Source organism: Aethalodelphis obliquidens, unplaced genomic scaffold (genome assembly GCF_003676395.1).
Source record: "Aethalodelphis obliquidens isolate GAN/ISIS:26980383/991018 unplaced genomic scaffold, ASM367639v1 scaffold2, whole genome shotgun sequence".
Lineage (NCBI taxonomy): Eukaryota > Metazoa > Chordata > Mammalia > Artiodactyla > Delphinidae > Aethalodelphis > Aethalodelphis obliquidens.
In genome coordinates this window covers 48,330,599-48,353,946 of record NW_020837946.1, presented here as the reverse complement: position 1 = coordinate 48,353,946, position 23,348 = coordinate 48,330,599, and the positions used below count along the sequence as shown (strand labels likewise).

The following is a 23,348-nucleotide window of genomic DNA, read 5'->3' as shown; positions in this document are numbered from 1 at the left end:
TTTGTGACCACCTAGAGGGGTGGGATAGGGAGGGTGGGAGGGAGATGCAAGAGGGAGGGGATATGGGTATATATATATATATATATATATATATATACATATAGTTGATTCACTTTTTTATACAGCAGAAACCAGCACAACATTGTAATGCACTTATACTCCAATAAAGATGTTAAAAAAAGAATAAAATGGACTATTACATTTAGAAGTCAGTAGTTAGTACCTTAAACATAAGTCAATTTCAATAATCTGGATAATTTGTATAAGAACAAATTATTTCTATAGTTGCACAAATAGACAATAATGTCTTGTGGATAACTCAAAACAGCGAATATGATGAGAGAGGCAAAAAATGTATATATATACATATATATTTGTATATATATATGATTATTATATATATATATTTCAATTCCTCTGCATTCTGCTCTTATCCAGGAATATAAATATTTGCTGTCTTGTTTATTTGAGGTTGGTATCCCTGTAAGTAATTAAATCTCCATGAGCAGCTTTGACAAAGAAGAATTCTGGCAATATTTAATTCACTGAATTTTTGTAAGATTGGTTTCTTTATTATGCTCACACCTTCTGATAGCAGACCGTGGTGATGTTTGCAACCTCACCTCTAAGAAATATTTCCTTTTTTGAAATAAATGGCTCTTCCTTTTAATGCATATTTGGATCATCTCTGCTTTTTCAAGTTGCCAAAATTATGACACTTTTTTTTTAAAATATGGACTTTGGAGAAGTCATAACATTTGCTAACACAAGTTATTGTGTAACCTGGTATCATCAGTTCTTCATATGCTGAAATTCTATTGTGTTACTGTGATCATTATGCTGTGGACAGACAACTTCTGAGATGTCATGCACGATTATCACAATATTGTTATGTAAACCTTACAGTGACACTGATAGAAATGTTTATTCTAAGAAAGGCAAGAAACAGGCTTAAAATAATATAGATTTTCCGTGATTGTATCTCAGAATGCTAGCAACTTTCAAATGACTATGACTTGCAAATAGTAGTCTCTCTTTTCATATTACATAAAACAGGGTTCTAGGCATTTTCTTGCCATTTTATCCTAAGCATTTAAGTAGATCTTTTCCTTCTAAAACACATGAAGCTAATCATTGGGTGTTTTAACACTTTGTATTTTCCAATATTCCTCCTTCTAATTTCAATATTATCTAATCTACTTGAAAATAGCACTTTTCCCTAATGATGATATTCTGTCCCTAGTGGGAGAGAATGATTTTTTTTAACATCTCCTTGTTCTGTGCTACGTGTGTCAATATGGTTTTGCCTTGGTTTCTCTGAGTGTAATCAGTAGTATTCAAAATCTTTTTCCTAGGATGTAAAAGATTGTCTAAGGACAATTTAAAAATAGTTGATGCTATGTAAATATAGTTCTGCATAGAATGTACCTTGGAATATATCCAGATACCATTATTTAACATTACATTATGATAATTAGTACATAAAAGTAATGCTGAAATTTGCTCTAAGTAAAGCAGAATTTCAAATAAAACTATTCATGGATTTCTCCCCAACCTCCCCCCTATATCTTACCTCTCATCTCCATCTCCTGCCCAATTGTTGAATAGCAGTTGCATAATTTCTTATGCAGAACCCATTTTTAAGATACGGTCTGCTATGCTCCTAGCCCCACTACAACAACCTGCTCTTTCAATTCTTTTGTTCAACTTTTCTGTTTGTTGATTCTCTGCTTTTCTGTTGGTTGATGTGTATTCTGAGCATAAGTTCAGAATTACCTATATCCAAAATGAGGTACACAAATTTTCAAGAGGTTAACTTTAATGTGTGCTGTGTTGCTTTAAAGATTAACAGCACTGTGTCAGAATCATGGGGTCCAGAGCTTCTGACAGGTTCTAATAGCTGCCTTACAAAAAGAGATCAATACCATATATACATATATAAACATTTTGAGATATGGAAAAAATTCCCACATTTGTTTACCCTAGTAACAAAATGATTTTTTCCTAACTTTCTTCATGTGGATGCATATTTTTAGTTAGATACAATTTTGTATTCTACATCATTTGTATCTTTATATTAATGGTACTGTGTATTAAAGTATATGTATTCTGATATGCATATATATTTTTACATTTAAGTACAGATATATATCAATGTATACTAAAGGTGCACACACACAAATACATATATCTTTATGTATGTTTTGTTTTTTTGTTTTGATGGGCAAACCATTGTCACTATTATTTAATATTGCTTCATATTCAGTTTCATGCCTAACTAAGTACGTTGTACCCAATATGCAGTATAATGTATATAAAATACATTTAATTCAAAAATCTGTAAAAATAAATATATTAATCCAAAAATTATTTTCTTCATACAGATTTTACTCTTTAGGAAACTTTGATGTGGTATGGTACAATACCCCCTCAACTTTACTCCTGTTCAAAATTTACCTCAGTGTATTTGTAGCAATTTAGAAGATTCTGCCTATGTACTCAGTCAGAGACAACTTGCTTATCTTTGTAGGATAAACAGGGATACTAATGGGGAAACATTTGACACCTCTTATTGATATTCCCCAAGGCAACCAAAGGTAAAGTTCAAATCATCAGCACGATGTTTTCCAACCAGGGAAGCATGATTCATGTCACAAAATCTGTTAACAAAATCCTCTACACAATATGAAAAACTGCTTTTCTCAGCAGATCAGTGTGTTTTTTAACATAAAAATATGTCACCGTTGTCTTACATCAACAAAGATGTGTGCTAAAAGCTTAAGTGACGTGTCTGATAAAAGAAGATATGCTACATATTAACCCCAATTTTATTTTCACCCCAAATATTTCTGTGGGCTACAGAAGCTCTTTTGCCTTTGAATCTGTAAGAAACCTTATTATTAGTGTTGCACTGCAAGTGTGATTCACATAAGGGGAAAGATAAAGAAAAAATATGGCAGTTTGTCAAAAAGTCAGGACAAAATATTTTAAAGAAAATACCACACTGTATTTATTTAGCTTATCATTGGTCACAATGATTTTAGAGAGTTAAGACAAAGAAATATAGCAAACAAAATTACAAAAATTTTATTTTGGAAGTGTCATACATAAATTAACATATGCATGTATATGTGTATATAGATATGGATATCTGTTACCTTCTTTCCCTCAAAAAGTGAAATCATGACCATCATAAAATATAACATGATATGTTTAAACATTTTATTCAGCTAATTAATTAAGAAAGCAATAAGAAACTAAGATTGGTTCAAAGGATAACTTAAAGAAAAACTATATAGTTTTTCTATATAGTTGAATGCTATATAGTTAGTCAGGAATGCTGATATTAATATTTTAATACATCTAAACTGGTTTATACCCTGTAGGACAATAAAATGTAATATTTTGGGTTATATTTTTTAAAGGACAAAAATCAATTGTATCTCTACTGGATAAAATATATTTTCATTTCAGTGGACAATAATAATTGACATTACTCTCCATTTTCTACAGCTTAATTTCCTGAGCTCTAAAATAGCCTTATCAATGGAAACAAAAACATAGATGACCACCCTTGTAGATACATCAGATTATTCCTGGAAGGTTTCCTAGATAATGGCCAGTACTTAACTAAAAATACTATACACTCTTTTGACTATTTCCCAGTTTTGAAAATTATAACTTTGAGTGCAACAGTGACATTAACACCCACATTATAGGCTTTTCAAGTAATTGAAGAAAAAATTTACTGTGAGTTTTTAAAATGCTCCTCACTCATGGTATGTGCAATGTGTCTCAGATCAGTAACATATCACAAAGCTCCAGTGTAGTGAAAGCTGTGCTGTAATTCAGGAAACTTCTTTTTGAAATGGAGCTTTTATAATAATTTTACACTGTGACAACTGTTAAGGGAATTGTCTTTTCTTTTTCTTTCATGTAAGAACAATAATATTAAGACTGTCATTGGGGAAGAAGAGAGAAGGAAATATAATTCATATAGGATTTCATTTAATTTATTGCTCTAAATACAATGCATGTATCTAATAAATTTATTGTAATTATATTGATTATATGCATTTCCTGAAATTATAAAAGTAACTGGCAGGGGGAAAAAAGGAACTATGCAATGATTTAATCATAAATGGATCAGATTGTAGGTATACATACACATGAGGAACTAATCTAGGTGAATATCAATAGTGAAAAAAAAAGATTTTTCTTTCACAGAACTTAATTTTGGTGAATCAGTAAACAGACTCAAAACTCAATAATTAAGTTTAGATATTTACATCTTGGAAGAAAAATAAAAAGAAGTTAAATGAGAAACAGCTGTTATTTTAGATAAGAAAATGAGTAAAGGCCTCTCTAAGGAGGTGACAGTTAAGCAGAAATTTAAATTGAGTGAACAGGTAATAGAGATATCTGTGGAAATACTAACCAAAATACACTGGGGCAGGATTGTGTTTGGATTCTTTCAAGAAAAAAGGAAGATATGTGACTGGCAAAAGTGTAAGCTAAGGAAATCTATAGGAGATGAATTTGGAAAAGATGCTTAGGGCCAGATTAGGTAAATTTTGGTAGGCCACTTGCAGCTACATGGATGGACCTAGAGATTACCATACTGAGTGAAGTAAGTCAGACAGAGAAAGACAAACATCATATGATATCACTTCTATGTGGAATCTAAAAAAAAATGATACAAATGAACTTACTTACAAAACAGAAATGGAGTCACAGATGTAGAAAACAAATATATGGTTACCAAGGGGGGAAGGGGGAGGATAAATTAGGAGATTGGGATTGACATATACACACTACTATATATGTAAAACAAATAACTAATAAGAACCTACTGTATAGCACGGGGAACTCTACTCAATACTCCACAAATGACCTATATGGGAAAAGAGTTTTAAAAAGAGTGGATATATATATATGTATAAATGATCACTTTGCTGTATAGCAGAAACTAACACAACATTGTGAATCAACTATACTCCAATAAAAAATCAATTTAAAAAAAAGAAAAAAATTTTGGTAGGCCATAGTGCAGATTATGGGATTTATTCTAAATGCTGTAGAATGATGAAAAGTTTTCCATCTGGAAAGTCAGATCATGTGATTTGCTTTTTTGAAAAAAAAAATGGTAGAAAGGAAACCCGTGGGAGGCTAATGCTGCAATTCAGTGTACAGATAACAGTTGCTTGAGTTAGGGTATAATGGTACTCACAGTGAGAAGTGGTCAGAATCTGAATATTTGAATGGCATGGAAGTGCCAGGAGATGTTGATGGATTAGATTTTGGGTGTAAAAGAAAGAAAGAGTTCAAGAAAGGCTTAAGATTCTTGTGAGAGCATTGAAGTGAATGGTGCTAAAGAAACCTGACCAAAAAAAATGTGTGTGGGGTTAGAGTCAGGCATTCCATTGCGGACAGGTTAGGTTTGAGATGCCTACTAAGCATCTAAATCGGGATGATGATTATGTAGTTAGACATAGTAACCTGGAGTTTAAAACCATAAAACTGATGGTGATGTAGGGAGATGTGGTGAGAGGAGTGAGCCCTTAGTACAAATTTAGAAGTTGAGAAAATGAAGAGGACCTTGCTCTGGGGCTTGAACAAATGTGGCAGTGAGGCCAAAAGAAAATAAGACAGTCAAGGAGTAGGGATGAACAATTGAATCAAAGAGAGATGATTACTTGATTTTGGATTTGGAAACGTAGAAAATTTGACAAGAGACGTTTTGTGGAATGGTTGAAGACAAATACCTGACTACAGTAGGTTTAAGTAGGAATATATAAAAGAAAGTAAGTTCAGTTAATGCTGTTCAGAAGGAAATGCTTCTTAGAACTGAATGACATGGAGAATATGTTAGCAGTAAAGAGAGAGAATGAAAACACAAAGAGATTTTAGAAGTTTCAGTGCAGTTTTAGACTTCACTAGCCTCGGATAGAGTAAAATAAGCCATATTTTGAGCCCTCGTATGTCTATCTGACACATAATTGCTGATGTCTATAAGTCATTCTCCTGTGTAGGAGACCTTCTATTGTTATTTTTTTTTCTTGGACTCTATTTTCAGGTAAGGGGTCCATTTCCTTTTTCTAATTTCAAGGCATTTTCCCATGTTCTTTGTATCTAGAATCTAGGGTACTGAAACTATATGGTTGGAAATTTTCTTCTTATTTATTAGTTCTATTCAGATTCTACATATACTTAACAACCTGCAAAGGTATAACTAAGATTAACGATATACATTGATATGCAGAGTAGTATCCTTTTTGTTGTCTAGAAGCTCACTAATTCAAAATTATAAATTGTATGACCTTGACAAAACACATGGCACATTGCAGTGTTTTTCTTAAAACAAAAAATGACTTGAAATCGATACATCTAGGAAAACTCAAACTGCTAACAGATAAAAAATTTGCTGAAATTCTGGACATAACAGAAAGAAAGAGAAAAAACAAACACAATATTTGACAGATTACTCGTGAACTCTCGGCAGGTCATCTTTCTCTGAAGGAACTTCTTTACTTCTTTTCATCAGTTTATTTCATAATCCTTAGTTTTGGACATCAAAGCAATATTTTTACACAAATTTTGTCTTTTAATGGGATTCTATTGCAAAGAATATTGACATTTGACATGTAAGGGCATTTTCTTTCAAATTTCCATCACATTACAATTAGTGGAGCCAAGTCACATGGTTGTCAGTAGCCACTGTCAGAGAAAGACAAGGTTAATGTACAGTTCTTTGTTGATTGAAAAGCTGTATGAACTGAATGAAAGAGGATGCAAAATGATGGAAGAGGAAAGATGCCATAAGAATTTTTTTCTCCACCTTCTGCTTCTCATATTGTTTCTTTGAAAACAAACAAACCTGGAATTCTTGTCTCATATATTTGCCTGCAATTATAAGGGGACTTTGATTCTACCTGGTTATATTTCTGATTATATTTAATTCACTATTGCCTGTATTGTAATCAATAATGATTGTTTCTTTGTTTCTTTTTAGAGTAAAAATGACCAACAGGAAGGCTACAGACAAACCTATTGAGTTAAAACTAGCATATTATTTTTCATTTCGATAGAATAAATATAATTTTTAAGACTATTTTCATTAGAGTAGTTTTAGGTTTACGATAAAACTGAGAGGAAGGTACAGAGATTTCTCAGGTATTGCTGCCCACACACATGCATAGCCTTCCCTATATCAACATTACTCACAACGGTACATTTTCTACCAAGGATTGATACATCATAATCACCCAAAGTCCATAATTTATACATTAGGGTTTACTATTGGTGTTATGCATTCTATGGGTTTGGATAAAAGTGTAATGACACATATTCATCCTTATAATATCATATAGAATATTTTCACTGCCCTAAAATTTCTCTTTGCTCTGCCTATTCTTCTCTCACCCCATTCCTAACAACCACTTATCTTTTTACTGTCTCAATAATTTTGCTTTTTCCAGAATGTCATATAGTTTGAATCATACATTATGAAGCCTTCTCACATTGGCTGCTTTCACTTGGTAATATGCATTTATGATTCCTCCATGTCTTTTCATGGCTTGATAGCTCATTTCTTTTCAGCATTGAATAATATTCCATTGTCTGGATGTATTACAGCTTATTTATCCATTCACTCACTGAAAGACATCTTGGTTATTTCCAAGTTTCAGCAATTATGATAAAGCAGCTATAAACATGTGTAGGCACATTTTTGTGTGGATATAAGTTTTCATCTCCTTTGAGTAAATAATACAGAGTGTGATTGCTGGATCGTATGGTAAGAATATGTTTAGTTTTGTAGGAAACTAGCAAACTGTCTTCCAAAGTGGCTGTACCATTTTGCATTCCCACCAGCAATGAATGAGAGTTCCTGTTGCTCCACATCCTCACCACCTTTTGGAGTTGTCAGTGTTTTTGGTTTTGGCCATTCTAATAGTTATGTAGTGGTATCTCATCTTAGTTTGTATTGCCATGATGACATATGATGTAGAGCATCTTTTCATATGCTTATCTGCCATCTATATACCTTTGGTGGCGTGTCTGTTAAACTCTTCAGTTGATTGGTTGTATTCATATTGTTGAGTTTTAAGAATTCTTTGTATATGTTGGATAACAGTCCTTTATAAGAGGTGTCTTTTGCAAATCTTTCCTCCCAGTATGTGATTTGCTTTCTAATACTCTTGATATAGTCTTTTTGCAGAGCAAAAAATTTTCATTTTAATAAAGTTCAGCTTATCAATTATTTCTTTCATAGATCGTGTCTTTGATGTTGTATCTAAAAAGGCATTACCAGGGCTTCCCTGGTGGCGCAGTGGTTGAGAGTCTGCCTGCTGATGCAAGGGACATGGGTTCATGCCCCGGTCCAGGAGGATCCCACATGCCGCGGAGTGGCTAGGCCCGTGAGCCACGGCCACTGGCCCTGTGCGTCCAGAGCCTGTGCTCTGCAATGGGAGAGGCCACAACAGTGAGAGGCCCGCGTACCGCAAAAAAAAAAAAAAAAGTCATTACCATACCCAAGGTCATTTAGGTTTTCTCTTGTTATCTTCTAGGAGTTTTATATTTTGCATTTTACAATTAGGTCTATGTTTCATTTTGGGTAAATTTTTGTAAAAGGTGTGTCTAGAGTTTTGTTTTGTTTTTTTTAAACATGTGAATGTCCAGTTGTTCCAGCATCATTTGTTGAAAAGATTATCTTTGTTCCAACATACTGCCTTTATTCTTTTTCAAGGATCAGTTGACTATGTTTAGAAGGCTCTATTTCTAGGCTCTCTATTATTTTCTGTTGATCTATTTGTCTATTCTTGGGTTTCTCCCAAGGTACACTGTCTTGATAACTGTAGCTTTACTAAATATAACTTTTCATACCTAGTTTAAAGTTCAGAAACACTTTTTTAAAATGCCCCAATAGGCAGTTGAGGATACATTTTCATTTTTTATTTGTTTTCAATTTAATATGTAAGGGACACTATCACCAATTATTATCTTAAAATAATCTACTATAATACTACATGTTGTACAATAGTAAATAAATATATTTGTCTGAGGATAATATGTGTTTGTTCCAGAATGTGTGAAAAATTTGGCAATAATGTAACATGATTTAACATTAGAAATAATGTACTCAAAGTTACTTGCTACTTATTTACATACTCAGTTGTTAGTGTTATAGTTTAAATGTTTAGATTGTTTAAAAGCATTTCTTAACTTACATCCTAACTTTTCAAACACTGAGATTATAGTTATACCATATAATTGTTTTTACTGTCTATAAATTGCTGAGATGAGTTAAATCCTAGAACTCGTGTAAAAGCATAACATGTATCATGTTAAATTTTCAAATGCACATTAATTATTTATAAGCTCATACTCTTCTAAACCTTTGTCCAACATGGCTTATAATGAAATACAGATCTAAAATAGACATTTGGAAAGCCTTCCATTATATCATGTTTTTTTTTATTATTATTATTTTTTTTTTTTTTTTGCGGTAAGCAGGCCTCTCACTGCTGTGGCCTCTCCTACTGCGGAGCACAGGCTCCGGATGCGCAGGCCCAGCGGCCATGGCTCACGGGCCTAGCCACTCTGTGGCATGTGGGATCCTCCTGGACCAGGGCACGAACCCGCGTCCCCTGCATCGGCAGGCGGACTCTCAACCACTGAGCCACCAGGGAAGCCCCATATCATGTTTTTTAGATTATGGGGTAATTAATTAATTTTAGAGTTGGCTTTATAAAGCTAATTTACAAAAGATAATATTGGTCATTTTAATCTCTTGAAATCATTGGATCATTTCATTCGCAGCTTGAACAATTAGCTAAAAGGGAGACTAAAGATTAGAGACAATTTGTGTTTGGGAGAATATCTTAAAAATATTTTACAATACAAATAAAGCTATCATTTAGGCTTCATCATTTGCAACTACTTCTTAGACTAAAATATTTTATTCTTTACTTATTATCAAGTGAGTTAATGTGTTAGCTACTCATTCTCTTTATATTTGTCTGTTTAGTGGACTCAATATTGAAAAAGTACTCTGTGTAGAATTTTATTGAAAGCAATATAAATATTCCAAATATTTGAAGTTTGGACTGACTGTTTTTTACCCACAAAGATTCATAGTTGAGATCACAGCAAAGCTTTGACACAGTAATTTTATAGCCCCTAATTAAAATTAAGCCATTTCATCACATGATATGTGTAGCAAAAGAAAATAAAAATGATTATACATCATTTATTGTTAAGTACTATGATCTGGGATGTGATTTGTCTCTCATTTCATCCATCATTTTGAGCATGAATAAATAGGATGAAGGTTTTACAAAACAAGAGCTCTCTATTATTTATCATGCATTTCAAGAAAATTATAAATTATCTGGTAAATTACTTATCTCTGTTTCATTAGGTTTTTTTATGGAGTTTTACCTTGTTCTTTCATACTTCTCTGTTTTCTGATTTTTTTGACTGACTTTGTTTGAATGAAATTAGCCAAAATTGTTACCTTGTGTAGGAGGGTCCCTATGCAGTCTGTGTGTGCATAGTGGTTTTCTCAGGTGGGCTGGAGCTGAAGTGAGCACAGGCCAGGGCTTTTTGCAGAATGTGCCTAGGTTGTCCCCTTGGAGTGCTTGGAGCGGGTGGGGATGGAACTGGAGGGGTTGGAGCCAGAGCTTGGCCCGGTGGGGACTTCTCCTGGGGCACGTTGGCAGCTGCTTCCTGGGGAGTGGTGGGGCTGGAGCCAGAGGGACTACAACTGGAGCCCAGCACTGGCCAGGGTTTCTCCCAAGGTACACTGGTAGCAGCTGCCTTGAAGGTGGGTGGGGTGGAGCCAGAGACAGGTGTGGCGTAAAGCTTTTCCTGGGGCCTGGAGGGCTGCATCCTTGCTCAGGGGAGGTGGAGTTGGAGCTGGAGCCTGGTAAAGGCTGAGGGCTGCTGGGGGCAGTCTTGGCTAGAGCACCAGGGGCTTTTCAATCTGCTGTCTTTGTGCTGGGACTTGCAGGAAGTAGATTTGTGCATGTGCCCTTTAAGAGTAGAGACTCAGTTTCCTACAAGCCCTTCTGTTCTCCAGGTCCTAAGCCCTGCTGGTTTTCAAAACTAGTTAAGGGAATTCACCTTCACAGTACTGGATGCCAGGTGCCCAATGCGGGGCTCGAACTTCTCACTTCTTAGGGAGGACCTCTGAGTTTGTGATTTCCCGTCCTCTTTTGGGTTGCCTGCTGGGGTTATGGGTCCTGACTAGATTGCTTCTCTTCCCCTCCTACCCGTCTGGGTGTGTTATTTTCTTTATACCCTCAGTTGTAGAAGAGCCATTCTGCTAATCTTTAGATCGTTCTGAGAGTTATTCTGTATGTTGTAGTTTTTGCACATTCATGGGAGCATGTGAGCTCTGGGTCTTCCTACTACACAGTCTTGATCCTGCCTCTTTATCATGACACTGAGAAGTATTCTGATGAGTCAACTAAGCTAAAAGAGAACCTTACATTTAACACATAACAATTGATTCAATTATGTGTTAACTTGCTGTTTTCTAAAGTCTTCCATTGTTTATCCTTCTTTAACCTATGAACTGATCAAAATATTTCTGCAAACCTCTGAAATCGACTCTTTCAAATTATATCCGTAATTTTTTACAATGTGGTTTTTAATTACCTCTTTTTCTTCATTAATTCACTAGACCATTAAATATCTCAAAAGTTTCTTCCAGTTATAAAACAAAGAGTCCTGGAGATGTAATGTACAGTATGGTGACTGTAGTAAAAACATTAATAATCTGGTATTAAAAATGCAGATCATTTTTTTCCTTCTGTCTCTTACCAGAGTACCTCTTACCTAACTTTTAAAATAAAAGGAATCATGTAAATACCTATTGGATTTAGCTAATTTCCTATTTACACAGAATCTTTTCTACCCTGGTAATGACCCCCATTTCCTTTTGTAGAGTCTTAATGTGGATAAAATATGATTTCATTTGAAGTTTTAAAATAACATCAAACTAAACAGAAACATGATTAAAATTAGAATTAAGCAATCTTTCCAGACGCTATGTTTGACACGTAGCAATAATGATGAGCTAAAAATACTACTAAATCCTTTGCAGAGGTTTGTTAAGTTTGAACATCCCAGTGAGATGTTCATATTGAATACTGATCATTAGCAAAAGCAGAGAGATAACTAAAAAAATTTATGCAGCTAGGTGTTCATTAAAACAGAAACAGATATAAACAACAAGACAGATTCATTCAAAGAGAATTTTGCTGACTGTTTTCTCACCCAATACTAGTCTAAAAGCAGTTTTAATTCTGCAGCTAACCTTTCCCAGAAAGCTCTCAGGCCATTTAATTAAAATGATTCTGAACTAGGAGAAGGAAATGTTCTTAAACTTTTCAACTTTCACAAAGAAACACCATGGAACTTAACTTACACCTTCATTTTCTTCTGTCCAATTTTAAAGTGTTCAGTAATCTCATTATGAAAAAGCAAGTAAATCTTAAATTTCATCTTCAGTTCAACTCCTTAATACACGTCCTCTTCACAAAGTATATATGTTTTTACTATACACTTTATTCTATATGGACATTAAATTCCTCTTCTTTTAAATCTGTAATTCTCTATTCTTTAGGAATGTAAGAAAGGTCGATTAGAAATATACATTGTGGTAATATAAAAATGCATTACTACTACTATGAGCATATATGATTAGAATATCAAAGAACTATAGTCTATTAAAAATGAGATATTGTTCAATGCCATTTGCAATATCTTATTAATTTTCCTAAGTTTTATGCAGAATTTTGAGTGTTTGAGATAATAAAAATGACTGGATTGTCAAATCAGATTCACACAAAACAGAAGTCTTATGTAGTATACATCACTACTAATAATTTCAGGAATACAAATACTCATGTACAATAGATGAAGCAGAGGTCTGGGGCCCGAAACACAGCTTCCCAGGTCCTCTATTTATGTGTCAAAATGCATCCATGTCCCAAATTTATACATGAGGTCTAAGTAATATGTGCGATTCACATCACTTACACATAAAGGACCATTCAGGTCATGAAACATCTTCATGTTGTACTCAGATAGTGACAGACCTTACCTGACATTTTCCAGAGAGTCATTCCTCTTAAATCAATAGATTCCTGCTTTGTTTGCCATAAGCGATACTAGACAATCAGGTATATCCTGCTAAAAGCATTCTGTAAATAAGAACTCTACTACTAATAAATACTATGAGCTTGTTTGCCAAGAGGTCTATTATTAACATGGTTTGTTTTGTTTTGCGGTACGGGGGCCTCTCACTGTTGTGGCCCCTCCTGTTGCGGAGCACAAGCTCCGGACGCGCAGGCTCAGCGGCCATGGCTCACGGGCCTAGCCGCTCCGCGGCACTGTGAGATCTTCCCGGACCAGGGCACGAACCTGTGTCCCCTGCATCAGCAGGCGGACTCTCAACCACTGCGCCACCAGGGAAGCCCTATTAACATGTTTATAAGAAGATTTGTCTGGGTCACAAGTTCCTTTATTCTGAAAACCTACCACTTAACTATTTATTTACCGCAGAGACAAAATATGATCCATCAATGACAGTTTTCATTTTTTCTTGAAAAAATGCATTTTTTTTTTTCTTATCAGTCTAGCTAGTTAATAGAGTGCAGTGTGGAATAAAAGTAACCCTTACTCATAAAATACGGGAGAAACATCTAAATTCACCATTACATCTGATGTTTGCTATTAGTTTGCATTTGATACCCTTTATCAGACTAAAGAAGTCTTCTTTAATTCCTTTTTGGCTGTTTTATTAAAAATGGCTGGTAAATTTTATCTGCACTTCACATTTGCTGAGATGATTATTATTTATCTCAGCTAATTTCTAAATGTACTGAGTTTTATTAATTGATTGCTTTATGTTAATTCTAACCTGAAATCCTAGAATAACTAAAATTATTCATGTGGTATTATTTTTAATATATGCTAGTAAACATTTTTTAGGATATTTTCAGCTATGTTTATGCATATGATTAGCTTGTAATTTCCTCCTTCCCCAAACTGATCTAGACAGGTTTTAGGATGGGGATGAGAAATGGTCCCTCTTTGTCTGTACTCCAGAATAATTGTACAAGATTGGAATTGTTTGTTCCTTTGATATTTGGACTTTAAAAATATACTGTTTGTTTATTAACTTATTTGTTTTATTTGTTTATGGTTTTTCATGTTTGTGAATGGCAGGGAGGGAATTTTAATTACCTACTCAATACGTTGAATAGTTATAAATCTGTTCAAACATTTATTTGCCCCAAGTTAGTTTAAGTGGCATTGCCTGAAATGTGTCCATTTTGTATACATTTCACCTGTGTAAAGCTGTTTGTAACATTTTTCTTATGACTTATCACTCTCATTTTGACAAGCTTACCATGTTTGTCAGTTCATTAGGCCTTTCGAAGAACCACTTTTGGCTTCTCTGACAACACCTCCCCACCACCCGCCACCACTGTATGCTGCATCTTTAATTTCCTCCTACATACTTACTATTTTCTTTCTTTTGTTTTCTTGAATTTACTTTCTTTACCTTTTACCACTTTCCTAGAAAATTCTTAGAAAGTTTTAGCCTTTCTCACTTTCTAATATAGACATTTAGGTAAAAAAACTATCTTCCTGTTTTTGCTTCATACTATAGATTTTGCTACTTGTTACATAGCATTTTCATTTCATTTCTGAATATTTTCTAATAAAGTTATTTTTATAATTTTATAAGTTATTTATGTTTCACAATTTCTGCACATGATATATTTTCTTCTCATTATCTTTTCCCTCGACTGTTATTAATATATTTTATTCATAAACAGTTTTAGATTTACAAAGAAAATTGAGCAGATAGTACAGTGTATTCCCATATACATGCATTATTCTCACAATTTCTCCTATTATTAACATCTTACATTGGTATGGTACATTTGCTACAATTAATGAACCAATGTTGGTATATTGTTATTAACTAAAAATCTGGGCACTGGATATGCTAGTTTATTCATATTTCTTTAGTTTTCACCTAATGTTATTTTTCTGTTCCAGGGTCTTGGAAATCCAAGATACCACGTTACATTTAATTGTCATGTCTCCTAGGCATCACTTGGCTGTGACAGTTTGTTAGACTTTCCTTGTTTATGGTGATCATTATAGTTTTGAAGAGTACTGATTAGGTATTTTGTATAATGCCTCTCCACTGGGATTTGCCTTATTCTTTTTTTCATGATTACACTGGGTTATGTTTGGAAGGGGCATATAACAGAGGAAAAGTGTCGTTACATCATTTCAAGGGTACATACTATCATCATAAATTATCATGAGTTGATTTTGACTTGATCACCTGAGTGAGGTTTGTCAGGTTTCTCCAATGTAAATTTACTCTGCTTTTTCCCCTTCCTATATCTTAATTTTTTGGGTGGAATCACTCTGTGCAGCTCACATCTAATGAATGAGGTATTATGATCCGCCTCCTTGGAGAAAGTATCTACATAAATTATTTTGGAATTTTACTAGTTGGGACACTTGAGCCTTCTTCCACATTCATTTATTCAGTCATGTATTTACATCAGTATGGATATTAGTTTTATACTTTGGGTTGTAATCTAATACTATCTTATGTTCTCGCTCAAGTTATTCCAGCTTTGGCCATTAGGAACTCTTTCAGTTGGCTCTTGTGTTCCACTCACATACCCCCATGCTCCCTTGGTTGTTGTTTATTTTTTCGTGTGTTTCTTCTTTTGTTTTTAGCACTACCTAACCTTCTAATGGTCCATGCTTTTCTTTTATATTTACTGCCCCAGACCTAGAATCAGCCATATACCCCAAGGGGCCCTGATTACTTTTATTGGGGAATAGCATCAGAAAGCAAGGTCTGGGCTCTTGTTCTGCTCCTTGCCAGATGAGTGTCAATGCTCCTAGCCTTCTCAGCTGACAGAGCAAGGAGATATGTATGTATATAGTAACCCATGTTTATTTACATAAGTATAAATCCCTATACTTTTTCATACCCTTAAAAAATTTTTTTATTAGAGTAAAATTGCTTTACAATGTTGTGTTAGTTTCTGCTGTACGATGAAGTGAATCAGCTATATGTATACCTATATCCCCTTCTTCTTGGACCTCCCCCCACCCCAATCCCACCCATCTAGCTCATCACAGAGCACTAAGCTGAGCTCCCTGTGCTCTACAGCAGGTTCCCACTAGCTATCTGTTTTACACATGGTAGTGTATTTATGTCAAACCTAATCTCCCAGTTCAGCCCACCCTCCCCTTCCCCCCCGTGTCCACACGTCTGTTCTCTACGTCTGCGTTTCTATTCCTGCCCTGCAAATAAGTTCATCTGTACCATACTCTCTTTATATAACCATCTGTATTTATGTTAAGCTGAATATATGTTTATGCTGCTCTCCAATTATGATCTATTAAGATGGAGATTATTCTAGACTATTCCTCTTGTTTATCTGTATATTCCCACTCCACATTGAGAAACTTGGTCGCCATTATCTGTAATCTATTTATGTAATTGCTCAATTCCAAAATACAAGTATGGCAGTGTCAGAATTGCTAACTCATACTCCGTGGGGAACTCTATTAACTAGAATACAGTACTTATGCAGTTTCTTTTACCTTTAGGCTTACAGACTTCATCAATTATCAAAGTTATTTAGGTCAGCACCTTTTCCCACACCCCTTCAGTGAGATTGTTTCATATATTTATAATACAATTAGATTTTCTTATCACAGTCTGTATTCTTCTATAATATCTCTAACTTCCCAAATGATTTTTTTAATTTGCATATGTTAAGTTTTGCTCTTTATGTTGTAAAGTTCTATGGGTTTTAGAAAATACACAATGTCATGTATCCACCGTTATATTATCACACAGAATAGTTCATTGCACTAAAAATCCCCTATGTGCCATCTATTCATCCCTCTCCTCCTCCCCTTGAATGCCTGGTGACCACTGATTTTTTTTACTATCTCTGTAGTTTTATCTTTTACATGTCATATAATTGGAATCAAACAGTATAAAGCCTTTTCCAACTGACTTCTTTCACTTACCAATATACATTTAAGTTTCCTCCATATTTTTTAGCGACCTGATGGCTCACTTCTTTTTATTGCAAAATAAAATTCTGTTGTATGGACATAACAGTTTTTCATCCATCCAGCTAGAGAAGGGCATTTTGGTTGCTTCTAGCTTTTGGCACTTATGAGTGAAGTTCCTTACAAATATCTGTGTGCAGATTTTTATGTGGGCATATATTGCAATTGAATTGTTAAATACCTAGGAGTGTGATTGCTGAATTGTAAAGTAAGACTATGTTTAACTCTCTAAGAAACTGCAAATTATATTCCAAAGTGGCTGTACAATTGTGCAGTCCCATCAGCAGTGAATAAGAGTTCCAAGTCTTTGGGCTAAATACCAAGGAACACAATTGCTGCATTGTATGGTAAGAGCGTCTTTAGTGTTATAAGAAACCACTAAACTGCCTTCCAAAGTGGCTACACCATTGTAAATTCCCACCAGCAGTAAAAAAAAGAGGTTTTGTTGTTCCATATCCTTGCCAATATTTGGTATTGTCAGTTTTTAGTATTTTAGCATTTCTAAATGGTGTGTAGTGGTGTCTCACTGTTGTTTATTTTGCAAATCCCTAATGATAAATGATGTTGAGCAATTTTCACATGCTTGTTCGTCATTCGTAGTATCTTTTTGGTGAGATGTGTTTTCAGATCATTTGCCCATTTTTAAATTCATTTGTTTGTTTTCTTCACGTAGAGGTTTAACAATTTATTGTATATTTTGGAAACAAATCATAAACTAAATGTTTTATTATTTTAATGTATTATAAAATAAGTCTGTGTTTATAGTTGTAAATGCTTAACTCTGTGTTATGCTATGGTTAATGAGCATTAGTAATACACAGATAATAAAGAAGGTTAGAGAGCATAAGGAAGTCACCAAATTTTGCTATGGGGATGCTTTGCAAAGATATTTGAATATAGGTTAATTATATTCTCACACTTCACATATTCTGCAAAAAGAATATGAAGCTACACTGAGTGGATAAAGCAGTGATGAATAGTGAAGACTTTTCTGTTGTTACTCTCTTCCAGTTCAATAGCTCTTTGGTTTGAAATCTGTGTTGAAAATTTGCTCTACCACCTCTTTAAGGAAGATAGATTACCAGCTCCGAAATAACATTTTTTTTAATACAAACTATCTTTCCAGGTCATACCTAAACTGGACTTGGAGAGATGATAAAGGATTCATATTCAATAGAAAATTTCTCACATGGTGTAAGAAATCTTTATAGCGTGAAGAGACTGAAGAAGCATATGAGAAAATTGTTCAATTTGTTTTTATTTCACCTTATTTCAGATTGAATTTAAGTGGCTTGTAAAGATGGAATTTGAAAATACTGATGGTTTACTTTTATATAGGGTATAAGATTCTTAAGTATAGTAAGAACATTTAATTTTTGTTATTTTCTCATAGCCTAACTCTTTTTATTTCTCCCAAAGGGAGAAATACTTACAGAAAATACTTCAATGTTGAGAGTCATTTCCAGCTTTATAAATGTAAAATTTTCTCCTTTATACATTTTTTACATATATAAAAGATGGTAAAGTTCTGATTGCATACCTATTTACATGTCTATTATTAGTGGTAATTTTAATGTAATTAATTGACCTAGTGTTTATAAATGTGGTTAAACAATACACTTTTTAAACTAAATATTGGTAGGTGTTTAATTTTATATTTTTTAGATAATCATTGTTTATAGTTGTGAAATTAAGGTTACTCAATATTTTTATATAAGGTAAATCATCATGTCAAAAGACTATTTAATACATTGTGAATATTAATCATTTTAAGTGGAATTCCACTTTGTATTCTAATTAATCTATTTGCAATTTTCACTTCATAGCAATCTTTTTATGTACATTTAATTATAAAGCATGTATGTGTATGTGTGTGTGTGACTATTTGTAGGAATCAAATGTTGCCTTTTCAGTTGACATAATATACAGAGATCACTCATTGAAGTCATTATGAGTCCCACAGATGTTAAAAGCGTATATCTATTATTTCTAAAATTTCTTTTTTATAGGTTAGGTAAAAATAAAAATAAAATTCCTATTTGTGTTTTTGCTAAATCCAAGCAAGGAGTTTGTGAATGGATTAGTCCTATTTATTTTCCAAAAGCATGGTGTTTTTCATGGGTGTCCTAATGAAGATGGACAGGTTCTGGAGGATTAAAAATGTGTGTGTGTGTGTGTGTGTGTGTGTGTGTTTAAAATAGGGAATATTTGTTGGAACACTTTAGGTGAAACTATGTTCTGCAATCAAAAAGTAGAAAGAAAAATATATTTGCATATTGCTTTTTTTAATCCCTGGATTGAAAAGTCTGTAGGAGTGAGGAGGCTAGTTGGCCTACGCCATTTAGGGCACACTTCAAGTATAAGGGCTGGGGTAAAGCCTATCAAAACCTTAGACCTGTCATACAATTTGGCAGGGAAAAAGTAGATGCTAGATAGATGTTCAGAAATGTGCACTCTAATAGCAACTACTGCCCCTCTACTTTTTTAATAGTTCAAACAATTACTTGCTATTTACTCAAATCATGGGTGTATTGAGTCTCCAAAAACCAGAGGCCAAATGAAAATAAATGTTTAATTGGGGAGAATAAATATATGTTTACTTGGGTAAACACCATGAAGGATATAAAGCATGGAGCCAGAGAAGGCCGGGGAAGCCTTTCAGACTGTGGTACAGGTCTAGCACCTGTGAAAGAGACAGGAACAAAAGGAAAAAAGATTGTGTTAGAAGAGTCCATCAGATCCTCTGCTCTTCAGCTCTGTCAGCTCTTCACTGTAGGAGATAAAGGCATCTTGGCTCTTATAATTTGTCTTTAACTTTTGTTAATGTATGTCAGTTTTTCTTTATCCCTCTGTAGAACTTCAATATAACTTAGTTTAACTAGCAATGATGCTGTCCTTGTAGGGATTAGTCACTCCATATCTTCAAATGCTTGAAACATTGTACTGCTAAGGGCATTCCACTTAATCAGGAAGGAAACCTTTAGCAATTAAGCTCTCACCTTGTGCCGAGAAGTATCTATACCTCCCACACTACTTACCCACCAAGCAGTGATTGAACCAGTTAGAACACTCCATCTTACCATCTGTTTTCTCAAACCACTCCTGGCAAACTTGTTCTTCTTTGGGTTTTCTATAAAGCTCACTATAAGACAGGATTAGACCTTCAAGATATTTTTTGAAACAAGTGACTATAAATGATAAAGAAGAGGGAACCAGAGAAGGTAGGAGGAACCTTCAGGCCACATTGAAAATCTGAAACCTGTAAGGATGGGGGGAAAGGAAGACTAATTGGGTGGCTAGGTCTAAGACTGGAGCAGGATATAATGAAAGCTTTGGCCAGGCTTATGTGGGAATTTTAAGTCAAATTTAGGTGTTACAGAAGTCCCAGGTCTCACAGGAATGGGCCTGCATTAGTACTGATGCCATGCTCAGTAACGGACTTAAAGAAGCTGATAGAAAAAAAAAAAAAAAAAAAGAAGAAGCAGCAGCAGCTGATAGGAAGCAGAGCCTCTGCATGAACATGGTGATCATTATAGCAAGCAGCTGGGGCCATTGATCAATTATACTCTCCTCAGCAGGACAACTGAATGGTGAATTTTCATGGCTATCACTCTGGGTACTAATCTCGAAAGGCATCAATAGGTTGTTATGGTATGAAAGACCTTTGTGACTTAATAAACTATCAATGACTATTTTACTCTAAATATTATCATAAACTCTAGTAAACTGTTCATACCCATGAATAATCACGGAAGTAATGAGTTTTCTTTCTCTTATTAGTTTTTTTTTCTTTTTTATGCTTTGTTCACTACAAACCTTTGTCTTGGAACTTGTTATGTTTCTAATGCCATATTTTCAAATTAGAAGTGAGAGTTGAGGTAATTTATCCGTGTGTGTGTGCGAATGCACACACACGCAATATTGCATGACACTTTAGCTTATTTTCCATTTGTATACATATATTGATTTATTAAATATCTCCAAATTATATACACATTTGGCTACCCTTTTTCCCCCAAGTGCACTTAAAGACAGTACCAGAATGTGACTCATACAGATTTGGTCCCCTAGTCTCTGAACATATATTGTTTTGTTTTGGTGTTGTTCTTATATCTTAGTTGCCCCCATGCAGTCAGCAGTATTCTCTAGAAATAAGTCAGAGGTCCTTCATTAGGTTTATTGAAGTATTATTGACAAACGCAAGTTGTGTATATTGAGGTTCTGCAACATGGTGTCTTTAAGGTATATAACATGATGATTTAATGTAGTTATACACTGGAAATGATTACCAAATCAAGTTAATTATCACATAGATCATCTCACAGTTACATTTTTTTTGTGGTGAGAACATTTAAGATCTACTCTCTTAGCAAACTTCAAGTATACAATATAGTATTACAGTATGATTACCTATAGTCGTGCTGTACATTAGATCCTCAGAACATATTCATCCTACATAACTGAATGTTTGTACACTTTGACCAACATCTCTACATTTCCCTCACCCATCCCACCCTAGCCCCTAGAAACCAACATTGTACTCTACTTTTATGAGTTAAACTTTTTTAGATTTCACATAGAAGTAAGATCATACAGTATTTGTCTTTCTGTGTTTGACTTACTTCACTTAGCATAATGTCCTCCAGGTTCATCCATACTGTTGCAAATGGCACTGTCATCAGGGAAATCCAAATCAAAACCACGATGAGATATCATCTCATACCTGTAAGGACAGCTATTATCAAAAAGACAAGAGGGCTTCCCTGGTGGTGCAGTTGTTGAGAGTCCGCCTGCTGATGCAGGGGACACGGGTTCGTGGCCCGGTCCGGGAGGATCCCACATGCCACGGAGCGGCGGGGCCCATGAGCCATGGCCGCTGAGCCTGTGCGTCCGGAGCCTGTGCTCCGCAACGGAAGAGGCAAAAAAAAAAAAAAAAGAAGCGTGCGTACCACAAAAAAAAAAAAAAAAAAAAAAAAAGACGAGAGATGACAAGTGTTGGAGAGGGTGCAGAGTAAAGGGAACCCTTGTACACTGTTGGTGGAAATGTACATTGGTACAGCCATTATGGAAAACAAAATGGAGGTCCCTCAAAAACTAAAAATAGAACTACCATATGACCCAGCAATTCCACTCCTGAGTATACATACAAAGGAAATGAAATCAGTCTTTCAGAGATATCTATACTCCATGTTCACTGCAGCATTATTCACAGTAGCCAAGATAGGGAAACAACCTAAGGGTCCATTGACAAGTGAATGGACAAAGAAAATATAGTATATATATCAATACAATAGAATATTATCCAGCCATACAAAGAAGGAAATCCTGCCATTAGGAACTATTTTCGTAGGAGTTGACTACCACTAGCTATAGTTTTTCCTGACCATTTAAGTTTGTGAGTGATTTTTTAAATGTAAAACAGGTTTTAAAGGTTTAATAGAATGTGTACAAATAGTTACAGCATATAGAATGGTCCAGAATTATATATAAAAATCCAGTCCTTATCTCTTCATCTCATTCCCAGACCCAAGAGATAACCGAATTTAACCATTTAAAAATTATTGGCCACAGGGTGCAGAGGACGCAGGCGGCCATGTACTGGCTCCCCGGCGTGGGCCTGGCCCTTGGCCTCCTGCGGGCGGCGCGGCGGCTGGGCCAGGCCCACCCTGCGCGCTTGTTGACGGGGCCGGCGGGAGGCCGGGCGCCTGCGGCGGACGTGCAGCCATGTCGAGGGGCGCCGCGCGGCCAGGACCCGGACCTGCTGCCGCTGCTGGCAGCCTCGACTGGTCCTCGAGGCCCGCCCCGGCGGAGCAGGAGAGGGAACGGCGGGGCGCAGGCGGGGCGCAGGCGGGACGGTGGCCGGGGACGCGCAGGCCAAGGCCGAGGCCGAGGCCGAGGCCGAGGCCGAGATCATCCAGCTGCGGAAGTGAGCTAAGTTGTGCATCATGAAAGATGAGCAGAGGCAGAGCTAATTTTGCGTGATGCTCGTCTTGCCTATAGGAGTGATAACAAGTAGAAAGCCTCAAAGGGCTACTTTTAACTTCTTGTGAGCTTTCTTTGATTCTTTTTGATAATAATCAACTGCTGCTGATTGTTTTTGCTCTGGCATGTTTGAAAGTATTTTTTTTTTTCTCTCAGCATTTGCCTGAGTATATAAAATTCTGGCTTTTTTTTTTTTTTTTTTTTGGTTTTTGGTTTTCTTTCAT

At 35.1% G+C, this 23,348-nt stretch overlaps 1 protein-coding gene across 1 annotated transcript in view; it reads left to right on the top strand.

The window, feature by feature from the left end:
* The window catches only part of ZNF804A (zinc finger protein 804A), a 313,788-nt gene that overhangs the window by 266,891 nt on the left and 23,549 nt on the right, over positions 1–23,348 (top strand). The gene's annotated exons all lie outside the window — the stretch shown is intronic.